The sequence below is a fragment of the Pongo pygmaeus genome, chromosome 2, assembly GCF_028885625.2.
Source record: "Pongo pygmaeus isolate AG05252 chromosome 2, NHGRI_mPonPyg2-v2.0_pri, whole genome shotgun sequence".
Lineage (NCBI taxonomy): Eukaryota > Metazoa > Chordata > Mammalia > Primates > Hominidae > Pongo > Pongo pygmaeus.
The window spans coordinates 98,411,076-98,437,110 of NC_085930.1; positions in this window are offsets into that span (position 1 = coordinate 98,411,076).

Genomic DNA, 26,035 nt, shown 5'->3' on the forward strand with positions numbered 1-26,035 from the left:
AGGATTTTTGCATCGATGTTCACCAAGGATATTGGTCTAAAATTCGCTTTTTTTGTTTTGTCTGTGTCACGCTTTGGTATCAGGATGATGCTGGCCTCATAAAATGAGTTAGGGAGGATTCCCTCTTTTTCTATTGATTGGAATAGTTTCAGAAGGAATGGTACCAGCTCCTCTTTGTACCTCTAGTAGAATTTGGCTGCGAATCCATCTGTTCCTGGACTTTTTTTGGTTGGTAAGCTATTAATTATTGCCTCAATTTCGGAGCCTGTTATTGGTCTGTTCAGAGATTCAACTTCTTCCTGGTTTAGTCTTGGGAGGATGTATGTGTCGAGGAATTTATCCATTTCTTCTAGATTTTCTAGTTTATTTGCGTAGAGGTGTTTATAGTATTCTCTGATGGTAGTTTGTATTTCTGTGGGATCAGTGGTGATATCCCCTTTATCATTTTTTATTGCATCTATTTGATTCTTCTCTCTTTTCTTCTTTATTAGTCTTGCCAGTGGTCTATCAATTTTGTTGATCTTTTCAAAAAACCAGCTCCTGGATTCATTGATTTTTTGAAGGGTTTTTTGTGTCTCTATTTCCTTCAGTTCTGCTCTGATCTTAGTTATTTCTTGCCTTCTGCTAGCTTTTGAATGTGTTTGCTCTTGCTTCTCTAGTTCTTTTAATTGTGATGTTAGGATGTCAATTTTGGATCTTTCCTGCTTTCTCTTGTGGGCATTTAGTGCTATAAATTTCCCTCTACACACTGCTTTGAATGTGTCCCAGAGATTCTGGTATGTTGTGTCTTTGTTCTCGTTGGTTTCAAAGAACATCTTTATTTCTGCCTTCATTTCGTTATGTACCCAGTAGTCATTCAGGAGCAGGTTGTTCAGTTTCCATGTAGTTGAGCGGTTTTGAGTGAGTTTCTTAATGCTGAGTTCAGTCTGATTGCACTGTGGTCTGAGAGATAGTTTGTTATAATTTCTGTTCTTTTAACTTTTGCTGAGGAGTGCTTTACTTCCAACTATGTGGTCAATTTTGGAATAGGTGTGGTGTGGTACTGAAAAAAATGTATATTCTGTTGATTTGGGGTGGAGAGTTCTGTAGATGTCTATTAGGTCCACTTGGTGCAGAGCTGAGATCAATTCCTGGGTATCCTTGTTAACTTTCTGTCTCGTAGATCTGTCTAATGTTGACAGTGGGGTGTTAAAGTCTCCCATTATTAATGTGTGGGAGTCTAAGTCTCTTTGTAGGTCACTCAGGGCTTGAATGACCAGCTTTATGAATCTGGGTGCTCCTGTATTGGGTGCATATATATTTAGGATAGTTAGCTCTTCTTGTTGAATTGATCCCTTTACCATTATGTAGTGGCCTTCTTTGTCTCTTTTGATATTTGTTGGTTTAAAGACTGTTTTATCAGAGACTAGGATTGCAACCCCTGCCTTTTTTTGTTTTCCATTTGCTTGGTAGATCTTCCTCCAGCCTTTTATTTTGAGCCTATGTGTGTTTCTGCATGTGAGATGGGTTTCCTGAATACAGCACACTGATGGGTCTTGGCTCTTTATCCAATTTGCCAGTCTGTGTCTTTTAATTGGAGAATTTAGTCCATTTACATTTAAAGTTAATATTGTTATGTGTGATTTTGATGCTGTCATTATGATTTTAGCTGGTTATTTTGCTCGTTAGTTGAGGCAGTTTCTTCCTAGTCTCGATGGTCTTTACATTTTGGCATGATTTTGTGGCGGCTGGTACCGGTTGTTCCTTTCCATGTTTAGTGCTTCCTTCAGGAGCTCTTTTAGGGCAGACCTGGTGGTGACAAAATCTCTCAGCATTTGCTTGTCTGTAAAGGATTTTATTTTCCTTCACTTATGAAGCTTAGTTTGGCTGGATATGAAATTCTGGGTTGAAAATTCTTTTCTTTAAGAATGTTGAATATTGGCCCCCACTCTCTTCTGGCTTGTAGAGTTTCTGTTGAGAAGTGCACTGTTAGTCTGATAGGCCTCCCTTTGTGGGTAACCCGACCTTTCTCTCTGGCTGCTCTTAACATTTTTTCCTTCATTTCAACTTCGGTGAATCTGACAATTATGTGTCTTGGAGTTGCTCTTCTTGAGGAGTATCTTTGTGACGTTCTCTGTATTTCCTGAATCTGAATGTTGGCCTGCCTTGCTAGATTGGGGAAGTTCTCCTGGATAATATCCTGCAGAGTGTTTTCCAACTTGGTTCCATTCTCCCCGTCACTTTCAGGTACACCAATCAGATGTAGATTTGGTCTTTTCACATAGCCCCATATTTCTTGGAGGCTTTGTTCGTTTCTTTTCATTTTTTTTTCTCTAAACTTCCCTTCTCGCTTCATTTCATCATTTCATCTTCCATCGCTGGTACCCTTTCTTCCAGTAGATCGCATCGGCTCCTGAGTCTTCTGCATTCTTCACGTAGTTCTCAAGCCTTGGCTTTCCGCTCCATCAGCTCCTTTAAGCACTTCTCTGTATTGGTTATTCTAGTTATACATTCATCTAAATTTTTTTCAAAGTTTTCAACTTCTTTGCCTTTGGTTTGAATTTCCTCCTGTAGCTCAGAGTAGTTTGACCATCTGAAGCCTTCTTCTCTCAAGTCGTCAAAGTCATTCTCCGTCCAGCTTTGTTCCGTTGCTGGTGAGGAACTGCGTTCCTTTGGAGGAGGAGAGGTGCTCTGCTTTTTAGAGTTTCCAGTTTTTCTGCTCTGTTTTCTCCCCATCTTCGTGGTTTTACCTACTTTTGGTCTTTGATGATGGTGTTGTACAGATGGGTTTTTGGTGTGGATGTCCTTTCTGTTTGTTAGTTTTCCTTCTAACAGACAGGACCCTCAGTTGCAGGTCTGTTGGAGTTTGCTAGAGGTCCACTCCAGACCCTGTTTGCCTGGGTATCAGCAGCATTGTCTGCAGAACAGCAGTTTTTTGTGAACCGCGAATGCTGCTGTCTGATCATTCCTCTGGAAGTTTTGTCTCAGAGGAGTACCTGGCCGTGTGAGGTGTCAGTCTGCCCCTACTGGGCGGTGCCTCCCAGTTAGGCTGCTCGAGGAGGCAGTCTGCCAGTTCTCAGATCTCCAGCTGCATGCTGGGAGAACCACTGCTCTCTTCAAAGCTGTCAGACAGGGACATTTAAGTCTGCAGAGGTTATTGTTGTCTTTTTGTTTGTCTGTGCCCTGCCCCCAGAGGTGGAGCCTACAGAGGCAGGCAGGCCTCCTTGAGCTGTGGTGGGCTCCACCCAGTTTGAGCTTCCCGGCTGCTTTGTTTACCTAAGCAAGCCTGGGCAATGGCGGGCGCCCCTCCCCCAGCCTGGCTGCTGCCTTGCAGTTTGATCTCAGAATGCTGTGCTAGCAATCAGTGAGACTCCGTGGGCATAGGACCCTCCCAGCCAGGTGTGGGATATAATCTCCCGGTGCGCTGTTTTTTAAGCCTGTCGGAAAAGCGCAGTATTAGTGTGGGAGTGACCTGATTTTCCAAGTGCCGTCTGTCACCCCTTTCTTTGACTAGGAAAGGGAACTCCCTGACCCCTTGCACTTCCCAAGTGAGGCAATGCCTTGCCCTGCTTCCGGTCACGCACGGTGCGCTGCACCCACTGTCCTGCGCCCACTGTCTGGCACTCCCTAGTGAGATGAACCCGGTACCTCAGATAGAAATGCAGAAATCACCCGTCTTCTCCGTCGCTCACGCTGGGAGCTGTGGACCGGAGCTGTTCCTATTCTGCCATCTTCAAGAAAGTCGAATGCCTTATATCTATATATAGAATGTCTTATATTGTATTTTAGAAGCTATATTGTGTCATTTACTGTTTTACTTTTTGCTTTACAACCCACCTAGTATTGATTTTTGTGTATGATGTTTTATAGTGTTTAACTTTTTTTTTTTTTTAATATGGAAAGCAAACTGACCCAGCACAACTTTTTGGACAACATATAACTTTTTATGTAGAAAGCAAAGTTGACCCAGCACAACTGATTGAAACTGGCTCTCTGCACTGATTTGCAGTGCCAGTTTGCCATGAGTCAAGTGTCCACACATGTAGGGCTCTTTTTTTGGGTTCTCTTTTCTGCTCTGTTGGCTGATTTGGCTGTCCTAGTGCCATTGCCACCCTGTCTTGTGGACGGTACATTTAACGTTTGTAGAGCAAATCTTCCCACTTTTTAAATCAGAATTGTCTTGGCTTATCTTTGCCCTTTGCATTTCCACATAAATTTTAGAATCAGTTTGTCAATTTTCACAAAAGTGGCTGGGATTTTGATTAGGATTGCATTGACTATATGGATCAGTGGAATCGATCTCTGTAAATATTAAGTCTTCTGATCTATGAAGACTACAGACGTTTGTGTAGTCCTCAAGTTATTTAGATCTCATTTAATTTAAGTCCTATTGTTTTATGGTTTTCTGTATGGATATCTTATACATGATTTGTTTGAATTTTTTTTTACCCCCTAGGTATTTGATGCTTTAAATTCTATTATAAATGGCAAAGTTTTAAATTATGTTGGGTAACTGTCAGTAGTTGATAGAAAAGCAAGAAATTCCTTTCATATTATCCTTGCATCTAGCAATCTTGATAAATTCATTCTAATAGTTTGTCTGTAGATTCTTTTGGATTCTATACATGTATATCTATTTTACCTGTAAATAATAATACTTTTACTTTTTACTCATTTAAATTGTAATTATTTATCTTTCATCTTTGTGCTGACCATAATACTTAGGACAATGTAGAATCAAGTGGTACTAATGGGTCTTCCTGTCTCTTTTCCCACCACAGAAGGAAAGCTTTTACCATTTGCCATTGATGATAATATATCTTATATGTTTTATGTAGATACTTTGATTGATGACAGTAATTACATTCTATTCCTAGATTACTAAGAGTTTTTAATAATGAATGTGTGCTGAATTTTATTAAGCACTTTAGAAATATATATTGCGGTGCTTATTTTTTCCCTTTTAATACAATGACTTAAATTGATTAATTTTTTTTTTTTAAGCTCACTCTGTCACCCTGGCTGGAGTGCAGTGGTGCAATCTTGGCTCACTGCAACCTCTGCCTCCCAGGTTCAAGATTCTGCCTCAGCCTCCTGAGTAACTAGGACTACAGGAGTGCGTCACCATAGCCAGCTAATTTTCATATTTTTTGTAGAGATGGGGTTTTGCCATGTTGGCCAGGCTGGTCTTGAACTCCTGGGCTCAAGTGATCTGCCAGCTTCAGCCTCCCAAAGTGCCGGGATTATAAGCGTGAGTCACCATGCCTGGCCTGATTTTGAAATGTTAAAACAACCATAAATCCCTAGAACAAACCCAAGTTGGCTGTGATGTGTTATCCTTCCCATGAATCAGTAGATTTGGTTTACTTAAGATTTCTGCATCTATGTTCGTGAGAGAGACTGGCTTATAATTTTCTTTCCAATAATGCTCTTGTTGGGTATTGATATTAAGACTATTTTAGCCTCACAGAATGCACTAGTAAGCATTCTCTCTTTCTGTTCTCTGGTGGAATTTGCATTCCATTTTTCTGTCTCTGCAGGCATCATTGAAGTTATCTCGCTGAGATCTTCCACTTCACTTTTCAGTTGTGACTAAAATGCAGTTAAACTGATCATTTCAGTTACTTTATAGTTGAGTTTTGGAGTTTCCATTTGATGCAATTTTATAATTTCCTGTTGCCTGCTAAAATTTTTGATATTATCTTTTTGAATAAAAGCCCATGTCTAAGAATCCCATTATCTAATGCTCTCTGGATTTATTTCTATTGTCTATTATTTCTCCTGGATATTGGTTCCATAGTCCTGTCTCTTTGCCTGGGAAGTAGAGTCAGAGTAAGTTACAAAATTAACCCAGATTCATGAAATGGAGAACTAGGCTCTACTGCTTGATGAGAAGAGCTGCAGGCACATTATAAAGGACAAGGATAGGATAGATACAAAGGGATGGGAAAGATACCATCAATCTACCTCTGTGCCTGATTAATTCCTAGTCATCTTATCACTGGGTCACATTTCCCAATTATCCACTGTCATATTACCTTCTTTCTCTTTTTTACAACACTCACCACTGTTAGAAATTTTAGATGTATATGGGTGATTTATTGATTAATATGCATGTTCAATACGATCTTGATGAATTAATAGCATTATTTAAAAGTTTCAAGGTATAAGGAGGCAGAGGCTGGACCATGTGGCCTACTCTGTACCCCTTCTTCTAGATCAGTGCATGACACATGCTGGGTATAATAAGTATCAATGAAGCATAAAATAGAAATGGATGTATAGCCAACTATGTGAGGAAGGTACTTCTACATATGTCCATTTTACAGACGATGAACTGGGGGCCCAGGGAGATCACAGAGCTGGTCAGCAATACCTCTGCCGTCTATCTGATTGTAAAATCAGTGCTCTTATCTGCTGTACCCTGCTGCCATGAAAATAACTATGAGTTGTGTATTTGGTAACTCTAAGGTCCCACCACCCATATTAGGTTCAATTGTGAATTGGATCTTTTTGGAAAATAAGAGTTTTGAACTGTTACTGGCCTAACAACCATTATACAACCCATTGAAATGCTTAGTTTTTTCTTTAGTAGGCAATATCAACTGAGAGATAAACTGGATTTATTACCTTTGTGACACAGGAGCAGAAAATGGCTAATTTGTCGTCTTACTTCATTTTGACTCCCGAATAGATTGCCAACAGCAGAAGGCAGTACAGTTAGAAATGTCCCTTTTACACCTGTCAGGTCAGTTTCTCAGGGTCATTAATCCCTACAGACCACCAGTAGACACAGAGCTGGCTGCTCATTCAGTCTGTCCTCAGGATATAGTTAGAGGGGGGCAGAGTGAAGGTGACCACAGTGTGTCCCAGTCAGCCAGTCAGATGTTGACACAGCAGCTGTCTGACTCAGGCTTGATCCTAAAGAAGAATGGTATAGAAAGCAGCCTTGGCTGAGATATATTTTCACTGAGGTTTGGCTTTGGAGTTGAAAGAACAAGTGTGACTTGTGGCCATGGTTTTTATCAACTGGGAGAACTTGGGGAAATTTAATATTTCTGAACCTTCATTTTGTCATCTGTAATGTGGGGATAGATGATACCTAATACATCAACTGTAGAGGGTTAATCACAGAATCAAAAAATATTAAGCTTCCTGATCTAAAGGACTGTTGTTTTAGCCTGACCAGCATAGATTCCCTTTCTTCTCTAGGGAACAGTAGCCCACATTTCTTTTGGAGAAACACAATTCCTTGACACTCAGGTTATGAGTTTTGGGTTGGCCTTCATCATGGCTCCAGGAATGGAACTTATGATCCAGGCCTGGCTAATCAGGATATTCTATCCCCCTGACCACAGTCCACAGGGATTGGCTTGCAGACGGGCACATGACCCAATATAATCAGAATAGTTCCTGGAGTTAAACCCAAAAAGATGTAGGTAGGGAGCTGCTATTTGTTTACTTTGCCATCACATGGAGTCAGGACCTGAAACCAGCAGAGATGACACAGAGCCTGAAGATGGATAGCACCAGGTCTTGTTGATATCATTTAAATTCCCTGATTAAGCCACTCCAGAAGACTATACCTGGACTGTTCTATTAGTTAAATCAATAAATACCCTTTTCATTTTCGATTAAGTAATACTAGCTGAAATTTTTAAAGGAAACTCTTCATATAGTTTCCCTATTTTACAGAAAATTGAGGTTCAGAAACGAGTAGTAAAACCTATCTAAACATTGAGTAAAATGTAAACTGCCTGCAGGCCAGGCGTGGTGGCTCACACCTGTAATCCTAGCACTTTGGGAGGCCAAGGCAGATCACCTGAGGTCAAGAGTTCAAGACCAGCCTGGCCAACATGGCAAAGCCCTGTCTCTACTAAAAATACAAAAATTAGCCAGGCCTGGTGATGCACGCCTGTAATCCTAGCTATTTGGGAGTCTGAGGCATGATAATTGCTTGAACCTGAGAGGTGGAGGTTGCAGTGAGCTGAGATCGCACCACTGCATTGCAGCTGGGGTGACAGAGCAAGACTTTGTCTCAAAAAAAAAAAAAACAAAAAAAACAAAAAAAAAACCCAGTAAACTCCCTTCAGGATCATGGACTTCGTCATTGTCAGGCCCTCTTCTCCGTATCTTCGCTTACTCTGGTTTCCTGCCTGATTTCCTTTTCTCTTTTTTCTACCCGATGACATCCACCCAATCTTCCAAGTTCTGCTCAAGTCCTTTCGTTTCAAGATGTCCTCGCTGACTTTGCTTCATCACATGTCCAACACAGGTCAGCCTGTTCCACAAATGCACAGCTTTCTCTCTGACCCATTCATGTCTCAAGAAGACTGCTCAGAGGTATGAAAGGTATCTGAATACTGTAATTCTCGGCTCTTCATGTTCATAGGGACACTCTTTCTTGCTAATGGATCAAATTGTGTCATTCCCCATTGCTGAAGTGATTTTTAGCATGACGATGAATTAACAGTTAATTCATTAAGGGCACAACATCTTAGTACAATACAGAAGATGTATTCGATCTGCCCTCTTTTGCGTTTGTATCATGATAGTTTGTCTTTTTGCTGCCAGAGAAAGGGAGAGTTGAACACTATCTTACCTTTCTTGATCAGTAGTTTTATAAATTATAAGATATCTTGCCATTTTTACTCTTTAAAAATATAAATGACAAAAATAAGATCCAGGTGAATTAGTATAAAATGTAAAAAAGGAAATATTTTAAAAATTGGAAGCAATAAAAGCTACCCTCTGCCTTTGGGATGGAGAAAGCCTTTTTCAGCATAGGAGCAAACACAAAAACCATGAAGAAATGTAGAGTTATAAAGATATATTTATATAAACTTAGTACATAAAAAATCACTATGAGCAGAAACAAATGACAATGACAAATGTATGTGATGGGTGAATACTATAACTTTCCATACAACAACTTATTTTTCCCAATAGAAAATAAACAAAAACTTGAATAAGAAATTTTCAATAAGGAGACTATTGATGGCTAATCCACACAGTTAAAGCATGTTTACCTTCATGTGGACTCGGATAAGCCAGTCAGAAAAACCATACCATTCTGCTTCTAAAACTGAAAAAAAATACATGAAAACGGTATCTTGTGTGTATCAGAATGCAAAAAAAAGAACCCAGATATATTGCTGGTACCAAGTGTGAGTGACTGCTGACTTAACAGTAAATGTCAAATCAGAAATGTGTATTCCCTTTGATCCTACAATTCTACCTGTAGAAATTTATCCAGAGGAAATACTCAGAAAAGATTCCTGTACAGGAATATTTTTTAATTAGCCCTTTGTAATACTGTAAAATTGGAAACAACTTACATGTCCAATAATTGTACATTGGTTAATTAAATTAAAATAAATAATATATCCACATGATAGAGTTATCACAAATGATGATATAGATCTATATTTATTGATTTAGAAAGATGTTCCCAATATATAGACAAATGAAAAAAATCAAAGCTACAAAGTCTACAAGGTCACTTTTTTTAAATGCTTGTAATAAACACTTGGAGAATAATACCAACATACATAGCAAGATGGTAATAGGTTGATCCCTAGATTCCAAGATCATGGGTGATTTTTCTTGGTTTTATTTTTCTGTAGTTTTCAAATTTCTGTAATAAACATGTTACTTTTAAAATTAGAAATATTTTAAAAATACAAGCAGCATGCCTTTGCATTTATTTTTACTCATGCAACTGGTGCCTGTGCCTGATAGACAGCACCCAATAAGGCAATAAGGACTTATATGCCATTGGGCTTCCATTATGTGGAAGAGTCAGGGGCGATTTGCCCAGCATATGGGCCAGTGGACCTCTTCTCTTTTTTTTTAATCAGGACTGGTATTTTCAGGCACAGAGAGAGATTTGCTCATTACCCACTCCATCCATCCACCAACTGGGCACGGGAACCATAAACATTGTCGTTTCCCAAATGGAAGAAGGTATGGCTTTGAAGAGCAGAGCCTTTAATCAGACAAAACATCTCACTTTGCCCTAGTCATTAAACTGACTTCAGAGACAAAGGCCCAAGGCCCTGCACATGTTCAGTTTGTGTAAAGACAGTCAGCTGATGCAAAACACTGGGCATACCGGGTGTTTATATTAGAAGTAATGAACTGAAAGCCGGGCATCTAATCCTTTCCCTAGCCAGGAGGTACTTCCAAAATTTTAAATGTCTTTTTTTAAAGAGTAATAGAACTTTATAAGCATATTGGTCCTTTCATCTCCCTGAAAGTATATTCAAGGCATAATTCAGAGCTTCACATTAGATCATATTAAGCCTAATTTTGTTCTTCAGCTCAGCAAAGAGCCTGGGGGCCTTTAGGAAGTTGTAAGAGTCATAGAAGTTAAAGAACCTGACTTTTTAAACACACATGCATCTTTTCCATATGATAATGAATGTGTTTGAATGTACTACCTGGGGGTCTTGCCAACACATTGGAGGATTTACCTCAATTTACCAAGGGTGGGTCACTCCAGCAACAAAGGGATGTGGGGACAGGAGTACAACCCTGCTGGTAACTCCCATTAGATTTCCACTCTACTCTCATCCTGTCGTCCTCCTTTTAAGTTTCTAATCAGCAGTCATGCTGAGGCTGTTTTTGGTGAGCCAAGGGTATATGGCAACTGATGGCCTTCAAATTCCCGACTGGCTTGCTCCAGGGACCTCATGTTTAACTACCACATCAGGATGACTTTCATAATTTTGTTTTTCAGCCACATCTGAGATCTCAGGTGATAGTAGTGATTCGATTCTTAAAAAAAAAAAAAAATGACAGCATAAATTTCACTAATTGAAGTACGACACTTATGGCATAATGGAGAGGGCACTGGACTCTGGTCATAGACCTGGATTCAAATCGTAGCTCTCCCATTACCTAGCTATGTGTTCTGGGGCTCATCACTTAGCCTCTCTGAGCCTCAATTTCTTAGTCTCTGAGGGGAGAGAGAGAGAGCAATACACGGCCATCCTACCTCACGGAGTGGGGACAGATGAGATCATGAATGTGGAAACACTTTGTGAATTGTAAAAAGCTTGTATCAGGACTGTGATGCCAAGTTTCGTGTTTTGCTAACTTCACATGCAGTCAGGTCTCAGGGGTTGGAAGAGTAGTCATGGGGGAGTGACAGAGGTGCTCAGATCTGAGGTGAGGAGCCTTCAAGAAGTGTCTCTGAGTCCATTGCAAACCCATATCCTTCTTGTGTGGAGTCAGAAGTCACTTTCCATGGCAGAAAGCTCTAGGACTATATGCCTGCTTTGATAACCTAGAGTTTTGTTATGATGACTATTGCTCAAGTTCACAAAAGTTGGCTGCTCTCTGGGACAAGAAAATCTTTTCAAGGAGACTCTGTTGGCTAGTGGGATCTTCTGAAGGGGACTTGGCCAGCAGCCACCCTCATTCATTCCCCCTCCCCAGGCTGACTCTCCATCTATTAGCATGAAAAACGAGTAACTGATTGGGCTTATATCATCTGTAAGTTAGCTTAGCTGAGTCGAGATCATTTGTCTAGTGCACATATTCCCGAGGCCGAGGAGGGTCGTCGTTCTGTTTTCCAGTGAGGTCATCCCCCATGTCTGCAGCGTTGACATCCAGCTAACCACAGGCTGCATGTTAGCAGACAACTTAGCCTTTCATCCAGGAGCGACAGGCCAACTTTGGAGTTTCCTTCCTTTGCCATTCTGTTCTGTTCTCTTGTGTTACCATCTCTGCTTCGGCTGGTTGATAAGACCCTTAAACCTCAAACAGAGGTGTCTGGCTTGACCATGAAATGTTCTTCCCATGCCATCCGGGAACACATTTTCCTTTATAACTCATTTTGAAGCTGTTTTTCATGTGGCGTGGCATGCAGAATGCTTTTCTTTCATTGATGGGGCCTGCTTATGGCTCTCAAATGCAAACACAAGATTTATCAAAAGGGATGGTCAGCCATGGGCCCTCTGGTTGCACCATATTCAGAAAACCAAGTGTGCCTAAAGTAACAGTAAAGCTCACAATGTCAGAAAACTTTGAAAATCTCAGTGCTGATCTCACTGTGCCAGCTCCCATGTTGGAGGGGAGATTTATGATCTTCTAACTAGGTGCCATAGTATGCTGATGCTCATTTGTAATCTTTATAATAACTCTCTAGTGGGCACTGCCATTCCCACTTTGGAGATGAGGGACCTAAAGCCCAGAGAAGTGAAGTAGCTCACCTGGGGACACACAGCCAGGAAATGCAAAGCCAGACAGGCAGAGCCTCACAGCACACACTCTTTGCACAGCTCTCAAATATTGTCAAGGAAAGGTTGACAATGAAAGTCAAGGAAAGATTGAGCAACTTTTCCAGACTAAAGAAACATAACAACTAAATCTAATATGTAATTCTGAAATGCATCAGTTTATCAAAATTGGTATTATTGGGACTATTGGTGAAACTTGAATGGGATCTGAGGATTAGGTGGTAGTAAGATATCCTTGTTAGTTTCCTGCTTTCAATGGTTTTATTGTGGTTATGTAAGAGGGCATCCTTAATACTAGGAAAGCCACTGCACGGCAATAGAACATCAGGTGGACAACTTACTCACAAATGGTTCAGAGAAAAAACTCTTTGTACCTTATTTGTAACTCTGTAACTTGTGATTGCTTCCAAATTTCAAAAAAATAAATTAAGAAAAAACATTAAAAATATAGCTCTTATGGCCTCAGATCCAGAATCAAGTTGAATCTTAAATTCAAATCAATTGTAGAGTTTCAATGTCCTTTTCCCTTCTTTGTAGGCTGGTGGGATTTGTCTTTTGATGGCAGAATTGTTGCTTCAGGAGGCTGGGCATGGTGGCTCACACCTGTAATCCTAGCACTTTGGGAGGCTGAAGTGGGCAGATCACGAGGTCATGAGATCAAGACCATTCTGGCCAACATGGTGAAACCCCGTCTCTACTAAAAATACAAAAATTAGCTTGGCATGGTGGCGTGTGCCTGTAATCCCAGCTACTCAGGAGGCTGAGGCAGGAGAATCGCTTGAACCCAGGAGATGGAGGTTGCAGTGAGTGGAGATCACGCCTGGTGACAGAGCGAGACTCCGTCTCAAAAAAACCAAAACAACAACAACAACAAAAATAACAAAAAAAGAATTGTCACTTTAGGAGTACCTGCTTGCCATCTTTCCATGATTTTTATCTTATCCTCTAGATTGGAGTTTCCCTTACCTCCAAAGTAAGCTAAAATTAAAAAGGAGTTGCCTATGAAGTCATGATGTGATGAGGATTGCAAGCCATGGATAAAGGCCGAGAAACATATTAGTAAATCTTAACATTCAGACAGTTATCTCAGGGAAACAAAAAAAGATTTATAACTTTCTAAACCAACTTTCTAAAACTCACTCCAGGAATGTGGAATAAAACCCCTAGAGAAGTAGATACTGATTTTGTAGCTGTGGAGAGGATTTCCTCTGTGAAGAAAAATAGTCAACTTTCTCTTGGGACAACTGTATGAAAATGAGAATTAGATTCTCAGCCTTTTGATAATTGTGGATTTTAAAGAATTACAAAGGAAGAACTTTTGACAACATTTACAATATCTACACCTAAATGAAAAAGGAAATAAGCACAACACAACCAACCCCTTCCTTCCTTAAGGTAAAGAAAAAGAAAATTCCTTCCATAGGGAATGGTTCTCTGACATTTGTATCTTCAGCATCCAGATACTATGGTTAACTTTAAGTATTTTATAATTATTTTTAAATTGCATTGAATTTTGTTAAATTATTTACATGTGTTGAATACATATCCCTATAAAATAGAAAAGTTATTGAATCTAAAAAAATTATTTAGAGATTTCCTTAGAATATCTGGCCTAAGGATCTCCAGATTTTGAGATTTCATGAAGGAGAAACAATTGGATGACTTAAATCGGAAAGAACTATAGAAAGTTTATGATTTCTACTTTCATCAATTAAGAGCATAAAATACAAATAAAATAAACATTATCCTTATACTTTTATAGTCTTATAATAAAGGGTAGTACTTTAAATAAAATACATTTAACTTTATGAAAACTTACAGCCATTCCTTATGTTTCTTTCAACACTGAGGACTGGTAGACATGTTTTCATTGACCAGCCTGGTCTGCCTGACTAGAGTTTGGAAAATCCTGTTCTATTCCAGCTATTTTATTCTGCAGATGCTGGGTTCAGAGTGGAGAAGGGACTTCCCTAACTAATGCTGCCATTTAAGGGAAGAGTGAGACCTTGCACTCAGGTCTCTGAAGTCTTAAGCCAGCGTGCTTGTCACTGCACCCAGCAGTTAGCTTTATTATAGGTCTATCAGCTAGATTTCTTTAGGTTATAATCAACTGAAAACTAACTTAAATTGGATTAAACAATAAAAGGATTTATTGGCTCAGGTAATGGAAAAGTTCAAAGTATGGCTTCGGGCAAGGCTTAATTCAGGTGGCCAAAGCATGTCATTCCCCAGGATCTGATTTCCTTTACAGTGTCATTAGGCACAGTCGCCCTCCTAGCCATTCCAGGGAGTCCATATGTGGCTGCAAAAATTTCTGACTTCATGTCCTTAAACCATGAACTTCATAGGAATAAACATTGTTGCTGCATAACTACTGCACATCCTGGAAGTCATTCTCTCACTCATCAGATGAGTCTGGGCTGCACGGCCTTACACAGTTGGATCAACTGGCTTCTTAAGTCACAGGCTTCTCCTTAAATCTATCATTGTTGCTACTGTGAGTTGGGGAGATTGATGGCTTAAGCCAATCAGGGCTTGGGCCTGTCTCAGTCCACTCAGGCTGCTATAACAAAATACACTAAACTGGGTAGGTTTTAAACAACAGAAGTTTATTTCTTACAGTTCTAGACACTGGTAAGTCTAAGATCAAGGCGCTGTCACAGTCGGTGTCTGGTGAACCCCCAGTCTCTGGTTCACAGGTGGCACCTTCTCTCTGGTTCCTCACATGGTAGAAGGGAAGGCAGTTCTCTGGGGCCTCTTTTATAAGAGTACTAATCCTGTTCACCTAATCATCCACCAAAGGCCGCACTTCCTAAAACCATCACACTGGGAATTAGATTTCAACATTTTAGGTGGAAACAAGCATTCAGACAACATCACTTCTTGGAGCTTGGAGTTGGTCAGTTCCCCATAAACTACCCAGCAGATGATGAGAAAGAAGTGGTTTCCCAGTGAGAAATTAGAATAGTGTTTTATTAGAAGAAGGGTGAATGAATGCTGGGCAAAAAGATAAACACAGGTATATATTACTACTCTCAAAGAGTTTACTGCATTAAAAAATGCTTTACCCAAAAGGGCAAGGACTGTCTCCAGCTTGTCTGTGGCTCTGTCTCCAGCCTCTGGAGTGGTACTGGCACTTGGAAGACCCTCAGTAAATATGATGGAAAATGTTAGAAAACTAGAAATATACAAAAAGAATTCAATAAAACAAAATGTGTTTATAATCCCCTAATCCAAAAATAATCACTCTTAAAATGCTGGTATAGTACCTTTTTTCTTCCTATGTAAAGATGCATACAGTTTTTTATATTTGGAAGTATAATGTTTATTCAGATTTTATCTTGCTTTTATTTTCCACTTCATATTTTACCATACACATTTTCCAAGACAGGAAAATCAGTTGAAAACACAATTTTTAACAACTGTATGATATTCTATCATAAGGATTTGGTGTAATTTATTCAAATAATCCTTAAGATCCTGTTTCTATTTTTTCACTATTTACAGAATGCTGTAAAAAACATACAGCTACATAAATATTTATGTGTCTTTAAGAAATTGTGAGTGATAGGTATTTTTGTGTGTGTGTGTGAATATGCAAGCCTATTCCCCCCACCTTGTATTCTAAGGCTTTTGCTGCTTGATTTTCTGTGCTGATGAGGATAGTGGGTAAAGAGAAGAATTCGAAGAAGAAAAATGAGCTAAATTCATTTACTTTTTAAAAAAGACAAGTGGGTATTCAAGAAAGAAAACATGGGAAATTTGGGAGAAGTTGTCTGAAGGATGGAGATGCTGGTTTTTGGAAAGAGAAATTTGTATGTGAGTTACTCAAGTGATGTGTGAGCCTTTGGAAGAGGGATGCCCAAAGAGGATTTGCAATTAGTCTTGCTGTGTATTGCATCTCCCTTGCCATCTCTCCAAGAAGCTTCAAAAAAGCAACATGTTATAATTCAGGGGTTTTGGAGTTGGATTTATTTTTCTTTTGAAAGACAGGATTTGTCAGGAGATAACACCCCTGCCCCCTCTTTGCTGGTTAAATATCCTTAGGAAATGCTGCAACAAGTAGAATTATCAAGTCACAAAGTATGCAGTTTTTATTTTATTTTATTATTATTACACTTTAAGTTTTAGGGTACATGTGCACAATGTGCAGGTTTGTTACATATGTATACATGTGCCATGTTGGTGTGCTGCACCCATTAACTCGTCATTTAACATTAGGTATCTCTCCTAATGCTATCCCTCCCACCTCCCCCTACACCACAACAGGCCCCGGAGTGTGATGTTCCCCTTCCTGTGTCCATGTGTTCTCATTGTTCAATTCCCACCTAAGAGTGAGAACATGCAGTGTTTGGTTTTTTGTCCTTGCGATAGTTTGCTCAGAATGATGGTTTCCAGTTTCATCCATGTCCCTACAAAGGACATGAACTCATCAATTTTCATGGCTGCATAGTATTCCATGGTGTACATGTGCCACATTTTCTTAATCCAGTCTATCCTTGTTGGACATTTCAGTTGATTCCAAGTCTTTGCTATTGTGAATAGTGCCGCAATAAACATACGTGTGCGTGTGTGTTTATGGCAGCATGATTTATAATCCTTTGGGTATATACCCAGTAATGGGATGGCTGGGTCAAATGGTATTTCTAGTTCTAGATCCCTGAGGAATCGCCACACTGACTTCCACAATGGTTGAACTAGTTTACAGTCCCACCAACAGTGTAAAAGTGTTCCTATTTCTCCACATCCTCTCCAGCACCTGTTGTTTCCTGACTTTTTAATGATCACCATTCTAACTGGTGTGAGACGGTATCTCATTGTGGTTTTGATTTGCATTTCTCTGATGGCCAGTGATGGTGAGCATTTTTTCATGTGTTTTTTGGCTGCATAAATGTCTTCTTTTGAGAAGTGTCTGTTCATATCTTTCACCCGCTTTTTGATGGGGTTGTTTGTTTTTTTCTTGTAAATTTGTTTGAGTTCATTGTGGATTCTGGATATTAGCCCTTTGTCAGATAAGCAGGTTGCAAAAATTTTCTCCCATTTTGTAGGTTGCCTGTTCACTCTGATGGTAGTTTCTTTTGCTGTGCAGAAGCTCTTTAGTTTAATTAGATCCCATTTGTCAATTTTGGCTTTTGTTGCCATTGCTTTTGGTGTTTTAGACATGAAGTCCTTGCCCATGCCTATGTCCTGAATGGTGTTGCCTAGGTTTTCTTCTAGGGTTTTTATGGTTTTAGGTCTAACATTTAAGTCTTTAATCCATCTTGAATTAATTTTTGTATAAGGTGTCAGGAAGGGATCCAGTTTCGGCTTTCTACATATGGCTAGCCAGTTTTCCCAGCACCATTTATTAAATAGGGAATCCTTTCCCCATTGCTTGTTTTTCTCAGGTTTGTCAAAGATCAGATGGTTGTAGATATGTGGCATTATTTCTGAGGGCTCTGTTCTGTTCCATTGATCTATATCTCTGTTTTGGTACCAGTACCATGCTGTTTTGGTTACTGTAGCCTTGTAGTATAGTTTGAAGTCAGGTAGCGTGATGCTTCCGGCTTTGTTCTTTTGGCTTAGGATTGACTTGGCGATGCAGGCTCTTTTTTGGTTCCATATGAACTTTAAAGTAGTTTTTTCCAATTCTGTGAAGAAAGTCATTGGTAGCTTGATGGGGATGGCATTGAATCTATAAATTACCTTGGGCAGTATGGCCATTTTCACGATATTGATTCTTCCTACCCATGAGCATGGAATGTTCTTCCATTTGTTTGTATCTTCTTTTATTTCATTGAGCAGTGGTTTGTAGTTCTCCTTGAAGAGGTCCTTCACATCCCTTGTAAGTTGGATTCCTAGTTATTTTATTCTCTTTGAAGCAATTGTGAATGGGATTTCACTCATGATTTGGCTCTCTGTTTGTCTGGTATTGGTGTATAAGAATGCTTGTGATTTTTGTACATTGATTTTGTATCCTGAGACTTTGCTGAAGTTGCTTATCAGCTTAAGGAGATTTTGGGCTGAGACAATGGGGTTTTCTAGATGTACAATCATGTCATCTGCAAACAGGGACAATTTGACTTCCTCTTTTCCTAATTGAATACCCTTTATTTTGTTCTCCTCCCTGATTGCCCTGGCCAGAACTTCCAACACTGTGTTGAATAGGAGTCATGAGAGAGGGCATCCCTGTCTTGTGCCAGTTTTCAAAGGGAATGCTTCCAGTTTTTGCCCATTCAGTATGATATTGGCTGTGGGTTTGTCATAGATAGCTGTTATTATTTTGAGATACATCTCATCAATACCTAATTTATTGAGAGTTTTTAGCATGAAGGGTTGTTGAATTTTGTCAAAGGCCTTTTCCGCATCTATTGAGATAATCATGTGGTTTTTGTCTTTGGTTCTGTTTATATGCTGGATTACATTTGTTGATTTGCATATATTGAACCAGCCTTGCATCCCAGGGATGAAGCCCACTTGATCATGGTGGATAAGCTTTTTGATGTGCTGCGGGATTCGGTTTGCCAGTATTTTATTGAGGATTTTTGCATCACAAAGTATGCAGTTTTAAAAGACTACTGTGACATCCAGAAAGGGTGTAGGAATTTGCATTTCCATTAGCAGACAATTAGAGCATTTTGTGTACTTTTTTGATAGAAGCTCTCAATATTTTTGGAAAACAAATGTCCACATGATTTTTTTTTTTCCCATGCATTTTGTTGTGGAAGATGGATTTTATTGACAGATGGCAAATTCTGAAGTGGGGCATCATATGGTTCTTGTAGGTCTCGCCCATCCTGGTTTGGGCTAAGTTCAAGAAGGAATGTTGAGAGAGAACATATTATAGCTTCCATGGTAGAGCTGAGTCTGGGCTGCATGGCCTTACACAGTTGGATTCAACTATTTTTATTTCCTTGGGACATTTTGGATGGTTTTCCTGAGAAGAACCACATCAAAGCCGCATTGGGGAGGTTTTTCCAAGAATACAGCATGGATATGTTCTGCCATCTGTTCCTATAGGAAGGCCAGAGGAAGATGGCTATGGGGAAAGCATCCACCTGCTCTTCCAGGAACTCAGGAATACCTCCTTTTGAATATGCTCATGCTGGAGAATACGGCACATCTTTGAAACAAAGGTAACCATGGAGACATGTTGAACAGTTCACCTGGACTTGTTTTTCTGTCACTTCCATCACCTGGTCATTAGGAAACTCCAACACAACCCAACAGGCCAATGAGGCCCACATATCCTCATGCTTTTAGAAAGCGCCAAGCAAGACAATGTGTTCCACTTTGCTGCCTAGGACCTCTGAGTCATTAAACCTTCTTCTAAAGTAAAGCCCCAACGAGGAATGTATGCCCCTTCTAATCTAAAACAGCTTTGCCTCAAGGCTTCCATCTTGAGAAGAAATGCTTTGGTGCTCCCAGCGTCCTTGGCTGGGGCTATTCTTCTTGAGACTGCTTTTGAGCCTTGCTGCTGCTAAGTGCTTCTTGTAAAATACGGTAAATGTAGGGCCTCAGAAATGCTTTCTTTGGGGGAGGGAAGAAGAAAGAGTTGTGCAAGATAGACAGCTGAGCACACGTAATGATTGCCATATGTCAAAGGATTTTGGAACTTTAAAATGGACTTGGGCAGTTCTTTGCTAAGTGTTCCCATAAAACAACTGTTTTTATAGGTTTCTGAGGTCTTAGCAATGGAAAACATGGATTTCTGATCTTTCTGTATCTTGTTTAGTTTTACCATTCCTTTGTTCCAAGGACTTAGAGACTGTCTCCCTTTGGCACCAACCAGAACTTGATTTGGATCACCCAGTGTGGCTCATGAATTACTTTTCTCATGGTATTCCCACTGTTCACTAGCCTTTAGAAAAGTAGGACAAATTGCCCTTGAAGTAAACCTTACAGACCTTGGAGCAGAAGTTGACAAAAATCATGACCAATGAGCCCCACACCACTTCTCATATCCCTCTTCCCCTTCAGTGGCAAAATAAGATAATTAATTTGATAATAAGGCAAAAAACCTTAGGTCAAAGCAATGTACATAAATTAATAACTTCCTTTGTATTTAATCCCTAATCTTTGAAACTTTTCTGTGAAGCTCTCCCCACAGTCTAAAATATCTCAGTTGGCTTCTACATAGGAGGAAGAAGCAAAGATTCTTCCAATGGCCCCAAGGAAAAGATTGGATTAAATTCTTCAAATCAGGGAGTCTGGGTGCTCTGCTCCTAAGCTCTTCCCATATACCTCTTTGCAAATTATAAACTGCATCTTTCCACTTAACAAAGTTTAAGATGGGCTTTGCGTGTTTGAAGGAGGATTCAACAAAGTTCTTGCTTTTCTGAAACATACCCCAGACTCAGAGACAGAAATAAAAAAGTAAACAAGATCTCTATTTATTTTATTAAATCCTGTTAAGGAGATAAACAGAAGAGTGTGCAAAAGAGTGATTGAGGGGGATATTGCCTTTTGAGGTGCAGCAGTCAGCAGAAGTCTTCCAAGAAGTTGATAGTGAACTACCCCTGAAGGATGAGAGTTAATGATGGGAAGGGTGTTCAAGATAGGAGGAACAGGCCAGATGTGGTGGCTCAGGCCTCTAATCCCAGCACTTTGGGATGCCGAGGCAGGTGGATCACAAGGTCAGGAGAGGGAGACCATGCTGGCCAACATGGTGAAACTCTGACTCTACTAAAAATACAAAAATTAGCTAGGTGTGGTGATGCATGCCTGTAGTCCCAGCTACTCAGGAGGCTGAGGCAGGAGAACCACTTGAACATGGGTGGCAGAGGTTGCAATGAGAGAGAAGGAACAAACAAGATGGAAGTCTAGAGGCCAGAAAGGGCTTAGCAAGGAATAAAGAAGACCAGTGTGGCTGCAGCAGAGTGAGCAAGGGGCAAAGCATGTGATGAGGATAAAGATGCAGAATAGAGGGGCTGTGAAACCCAGCTGGGCCTTGTTGGTCATGGAAACAAGCTTGAATTTCAGCAAACTCTAGGTAATACGAAGACCTTCAAGGTAACCTGAGTTCAGAATGAATCTTTGTGCCTGGGATTTGGAAAGCCATATGCCATTAAAGGGAGAGTCACATCAGAAGTGCCAAAATTATGAGTTTGCATAAGAAAGCAAAGGCATAGCACATTTAAAATACAATTATTAAAATGGTCTCCTCTCACACAGCCCTCTCCATTCAACACCATTTCCTGTCTCAACCTATCCAGTCAACATCTTTGTTGGTTTGTCTCATGGTGGTGATTGTATAATGTAAATATCAGACAACACAACGTAAATACAAGCCAAATTCGAAAATTGAATTGCCAACTTTGACGCGGTAGTTCTTGGAGTCCCTCAGAGTTGAAGAATCAAGTTAGCTATACCCAAAGACATGGACCAAGGAGGATTAGTTAGGGTTAAACCAAAAGAGAAAATCAATCAGATTTGAGAATATAATTGGGGCTTTAAAGGAGAATGATTGGAATACCAAAGGTTAAGATTAAGAGAATCCCTCAGGAAAATTTATGAAATCTTTGAATAATTTTGAAAAAGAGAGAGAGAGGGAGACAGAGAGAGAGAGACTGATGGAGAGACAGAGACTTTATGACAATATCACAAAAGTTCAAGGCAAATTGAATTTTCCTATTATAAAATTTTGTCAGAAAATGGAAAAAAAACACTCAATTCTTGTTGTGTATTTTCTAAGACAGCAGAATTTTAACCTAGCCCTGTATTTTGTTAAATAAATAAACTTGTTTTCAGAATTGCCAGCTTTGTTTTTCAAGTTAAAATCCCAAATAACTGTCTTTCACCATTTATTTTGAAAGTGTAGTCCCGATTTTTGATGGACTTATGTTAAGTCGCAGTTTTCCAGCACCAATTATCTTTGGATAATGAACACCTCCTGTGCTCACAGTAAAGAATGTGCTGCCTCGGCATGTGAAGATGGTGGCCCTGAGTTACTCATCAATTCCCAAATACCTAGTTACATCTCAAAGAGAAAGACGGCTCTTCTAACTGCTTACACCCTCCCCTAGTCCCTCACCATATGTGAGGAGCTGTCTGGGAAAAGAAGAAAGTTGGGTCTAAGACCCATTGGCTTCAGCCAAATGAATTAATCGACCGTAGTCTAGCCAGCAAAGGAAGACACTTACCCCCAAGAAGAAATATATTTCTGTTAAGCAAGAACTTTCAGAAGCTACATTTACAATTTAATAGTCCCAGGAATTTTCAGATGTCTGGATAATAGTGTGAAGACTTCCCAGATGGAAGATGTATTCTTCTGTTCAGGAATTATAAACATGAAACAAGCACTGGAAATTCTTTCCCACACTGCTTTTGAGAGTGTCTGTCTGTGGACACCTCTTCAGAAATTTCCTGAGGCAGGGCCAAGAGCTTAGGACTTTGTAAGCAAGAGAATTAGGGACCATTTCCAGGGTTCTCCTCTTCCTCATTGTATGATCTTGGACAATAGGCTTACCCTCTCATTTATCTCAACTCTGAAGTTGGGCATAGCAATTCAGAGAATTGAGAATTAAGGCGGCAGTACATAGAAAATGCTTGCTACTCTAACCCATTATCACGTGTTCACTAGTAGTAGTAGAACAACAGTACCTAGAAAGAAGTTAGACCTGACAATTCTAAACTCAGTGTCACATTTTGAAAAGTGAAGATATAAAATTGCTCTAAGGATTTTTGTTAGTCATGGTAACTTCTTCTCAGCTCATACTGCAAATTATGTAAGGTTCACAGTGCCTTATGTACCAAGCAAAACATTCCAACTTTATTCTGTAGGTTAGAAAAAAAAAAAAGTTTGGAAAATATTTAATTCATAGTTTTTAAAAAATAACTGATTGTCATAATAATATTAGCTCACATTTACCAGTGCTTATTTCATAAAAGGCACTGTTCATAGCATTTTCATATAAGAATTCATTTAATCCTCGTACAACCCTAAATTATCATTTCTCATTTTACAGATGGGAAGTTGAGATACTGAGAAGTTAAATAGTAGAGCCAAGACTTAAAGTAAGGAAGTATGGCTTCAGACCCAGTGCTTGTAACCATTAGTCTATAGTGTTCCACGGAAGTATCATCTTTGTGTTTGCATTTAGAAGGGCCCAAATGGAGACAAGGTTGTGAATCAGGCTTTTGAAAAAGTTCAGAAGAGAGATGATGAAAACATGACCTACTTTCATAGTAGATGTAGCAGAATGTATAATTTCAAAGACCTGAATGCAGGCAGAAATGAAACAACACTACTTGGTGTTTGACAGAATCTGGGGGGGTAGGCGGTGGGAGGCTATTTGAAGGGGAGTGATGAAAAGAAAGAAGAATTAGGAGGAATTAGTTTCTGTCTTGGTTGGCCAGTTGGCTAAATAGATAAGATTTACAAGGAAGTAGATCTAGAAATAGAAAGGAGGATAAGAAGTTTAGTTATGGACACAAGAGGTTTGAAGTTCTTGAAAACAGCCACAGAGAAATGTTAAAGTGTTATTTAAGCCAGAGAGTTGCTAGAAATTCTAAGAAGGAAGCAACAGAGTTTAATATTAAAAAAAAAATAAGCAAAGCCACAGAATGGGAGAAAATATTCGTAAATTTTAAATCTGAGAAGGGACTTACATATAGGATATATAAAGAACCGCTACAACTCAACAATAAAAAAAAAATAGCCCTTTTTTTTAAGTGGGCAATGAGTCTGAACAGACTTTTCTCCAGAGAAAATATACAATGGCCAATGAGCACATGAAAATGTGCTCAACGTCATTAGCCATTAGGGAAATGTGAATCAAAACCACAATAAAATACCACTTGATATCTCCTAGGATGGCTATATTAAAAAGGATATAGACAATAACAAGTAACAGCAAGGATGTGAAGAAATCGGAATACTCATACAATGCTAGTGGGAATGAAAAATGGTGCAGCCACTTTGAAAAACAATTTGGCAGTTTCTCAAAATGCTAAATATGGTGTTGCCATATGATCTTACAATTCTGTTTCTAAGTATCTGCCCAAGAGAAATGAAAGCATGTCTGCACAAAAACTTGTACACAAATGTTCATAGCTGCGTTGTTCATAATAGTCAAAAAGCAGCAACTCAAATTTCCATGAACTGATGGATAAATGGATAAATGTGGTTGAGTCACACAATGGAATATTATTCAGCAATAAAAAAGGAAAGAAGTACTGTTACATGCTTCAACATGAATGAATCTTGGAAACATTATGCTAAGTGAAAGATGCCAGACATAAAAGACTACATATTATGTGATTCCATTTATATAAAATGTTCAGAACAGACAAATCTATAGAGGCAAGAAGTTGATTAGTGGCTGTCTAGGGCTGGGGATTGGGAGTGGAGAGGAGGGAAATGGGAGTGACTGCTAATGTATATGGGGTTTCTTTTTGGGAACATACAACAACTATTGAACTGTACACTTTAAATGAGTGAATTGTGTGGTATGTGAATTATATCTCAATAAAGCTATTTTCAAAAATTAATCAGGTACAACAATATAACTAAATACAGCAGTCTACATCTATAAATTATGGTGTTTAGACTGCGAAGTTTAGGCCGGGCGCAGTGGCTCATGCCTATAATCCCAGCATTTTGGGAGGCCGAGGTGGGTCGATCACCTGAGGGCAGGAGTTTGAGACCAGCCTAGGCAGCATGGTGAAACCCTGTCTCTACTAAAAATACAAAAATTTGCCAGGCATGGTGGTGCACGCCTGTAGTCCCAGCTACTCGGGAGGTTGAGGCAGAAGAATCACTTGAACCCGGGAGGTGGAGGTTGCAGTGAGCTGAGATTGTGCCACTGCACTCCAGCCTGGGCAATGGAACAAGGCTCCATCTTAAAAAAAAAAAAAAGACTTGGAAGTTTAACTGACACAACAGGAGCAAATTTTATTCTGTCTTTTTCCCCCCACTTTCTGTATTATTACTTACTAATAATATTTTCAGCAGTGGATTCACTGAATTCCTCTCTATTTTTTTCTCAAATGAATTATTTGAAAGACTCCTGAGTGATATATATGATTACAGAAAAACTCCAACTCTCATAAGTTACACCCAACCAGCAAGCAAATGAATCCAATTAATCTTAAACTGGCAATTGCAAATATTTACAAAGTCTATCTTTTAATTCCTACTGTGTTTGAAAGTGGCATTCTGAAGGACATACTGAGTCATGATTGCATAATGGGCCCAAGCATTAGGTTACTGGTAACTGGAAAGGATTCAACTCAAATTAATTCTAAACCCATAATCTTATGAGTTTACAAACAAAGGCTGCACTTTAATTCTGGTGGGTTTAGAAGTTTTCTTCCAAAACCTTGTCCTTTCAAGAATAACAGCACCTATCACCTCCTCACACCAGACGGTTTTCCATCATCAGAATTTGGAATAATTTCATTCTTTCTAAAACCAAAAAGCAGTCCTAGTTCCAAACTGCAATTCATTAGGAGAGTTCCATGGTGTTTGTCAGGCCTCGTGCCACATGCTTTCACCAAAATGTTTTTCATACATGTCCATGGGGCAATGGTCTGCATCCACTTAAGATGCCTACCATGTGGTTGGGAATTTTTATTGCTGATTTGGAAAGGGGCAGTGTGAGGCTCAGACCTCGCTGCTCAAACTGGAGTCTGTGGGCAACACGGAGGGGATGCACCAAAGCTGGTTCTGCAGGAGTTCTGGGAGGGTAAGATGAGTCAGAACATGGCTACAGGCTAAGGTCTTGAGGCTTTTTTTTTTTTTTTAAACAGAGTCTCACTCTTTTGCCCAGCCTGGAGTGCAGTAAGGTGATCTTGGCTCACGGCAACCTCTGTGCCCCAGGTTCAAGCGA